Source organism: Mastomys coucha, unplaced genomic scaffold, assembly GCF_008632895.1.
Source record: "Mastomys coucha isolate ucsf_1 unplaced genomic scaffold, UCSF_Mcou_1 pScaffold18, whole genome shotgun sequence".
Taxonomy (NCBI): Eukaryota; Metazoa; Chordata; class Mammalia; order Rodentia; family Muridae; genus Mastomys; species Mastomys coucha.
In genome coordinates, this window is record NW_022196900.1 from 64,132,497 (window position 1) to 64,134,267 (window position 1,771).

Below are 1,771 nucleotides of genomic sequence, written 5' to 3' on the forward strand. Positions count from 1 at the left end.
CCAAGTACCAAGTACAGGAGTGGGCACAGAGATAGAGCTTTTGCCAGTCACTGCAAAATGGTACACAGAGAATGGGGTTCAGGAGGGTCCAAAGTATCTTCAAGGAAGGTGAGTGATCTTTGTGCTGCCTGGAGCAGGTCTGGAGTCAGATCTTGGGTTAGGTCATGGCCTTGCTGGACTTGACATGTTTGTGGAAGACCCAAATGAGAAACCTCATGAGCATCTAGATACAGGTCCCTGACCATGTCCTCAATATATAGAACAGTACCCACCTAACTCAATACTGTAAGCAGGTACCCAAAACTATGTATTGAAAAAAATGAATAGGTCTGGAATTGAGGGATGGCCTGAACTTCTTGAACACCTTCTGTGTGGCAGAGGCTGTTGGTCTTCTGTCCCCAATTATTGTCCTCTATAGTACTTGAGGATGTGAGCATCCTGGAAAAATTCACCTGTGACCTGATGTTGGCTCCTTGGAGTAAAGACATTGTCATTTTGTTTGCTTTTGTGTGTCTTGGCCTACTCTAGCCTACAGACAAAATTAGATCAATATTTGTTGAATGCATGAGGTTCCTAGGAACATTTGATACAGGTGTGGATAGGATGTAAGTAGGAGCCAAGAGCAGAGAGGCACCCAGCAAGCAGGCTGACCATGTTCATCATGGAACTTTCAAGTTTGTCACACTTCTGTAGCCCTGCAACTTCCTCTTCCTCCCCAACATGCCACACCTCCAAACCAGGCTCAATCAAACCCTGCTGTTGTTTCATCTGTAAAGAGGGGGTTTAGAGCATATCCTGCCTAGGTGCTTGCAAGCACTACATGAGGTAATTCAATGCAACAAATGTTCATATGGGTGATTAAATGCCACAGTGATAAAATGCCTCTGAGTAAGTCACTGATGTGTGCACTGATGCCGATTGTGCCACCATGGCTAGAAGAAGCATCCCCCACTCCAGAGACAGTGGGAGACATATCTCATTGACAGAAGCACACCTGCCATCCAGAGATCCCTTCCTTTCAATGACAAAAGACTTTCATCTTGCAATCTGAATAAAGGGTGGCCAATCTGCCTCCTTCTGTCTCTCCATTGCAATCACCATCTCTCAGACAGGCCGTGGTGGTGAGGCCTGACTGTACCTCCCCTCCTCATGAGCTATTGCACTAACACTTCACTGCTTGGGTCGGGCTGATGACCATGCTGCTAACACAACTAGTAAGTGGGGGGATTGGACATGAACAGAGGAAGGTCACGTGATAAAGGCCTGAACCACAACTCTTTTTTTTTTTCATAGTTTTTTTTTTAGATATTTTCTTTATTTACATGTAAATTTCTCCATTCCCAGTTTCCCCTCCAAAAAACAAAGAAACAAACAAAAACAACAAAAACAAACCCCTGTTGCCTCCCCCTTCCCCATGCCTGCCACCCTGCCCTCTCCTACTTTCTGGCCCTGGCATTCCCCTACACTGGGGCACAGAACCTTCACAGGGCCGAGGTCTTCTCCTCCTATTGCTGATCGAATTTGCAATCCTCTACTATACACATGCTGCCAGAACAATCAGTCCCACCATGTATAGTCCTTGGTTGGTGGTTGAGTCCCTGGAGGCTCTGAGGGTACTAGTTAGTTCATATTGTTGTTCGTCCTAAGGGGCTGCAAACCCCTCAGCTCCATTGGTGGACCAACTCTTGAAAGCGGATGCCCTGCCTTGCACTCTGAAGCCTTCTTAAGGTCCGCTCAGGAAACTGCTTGTTAATTGCAGTTCTAGAGCTCT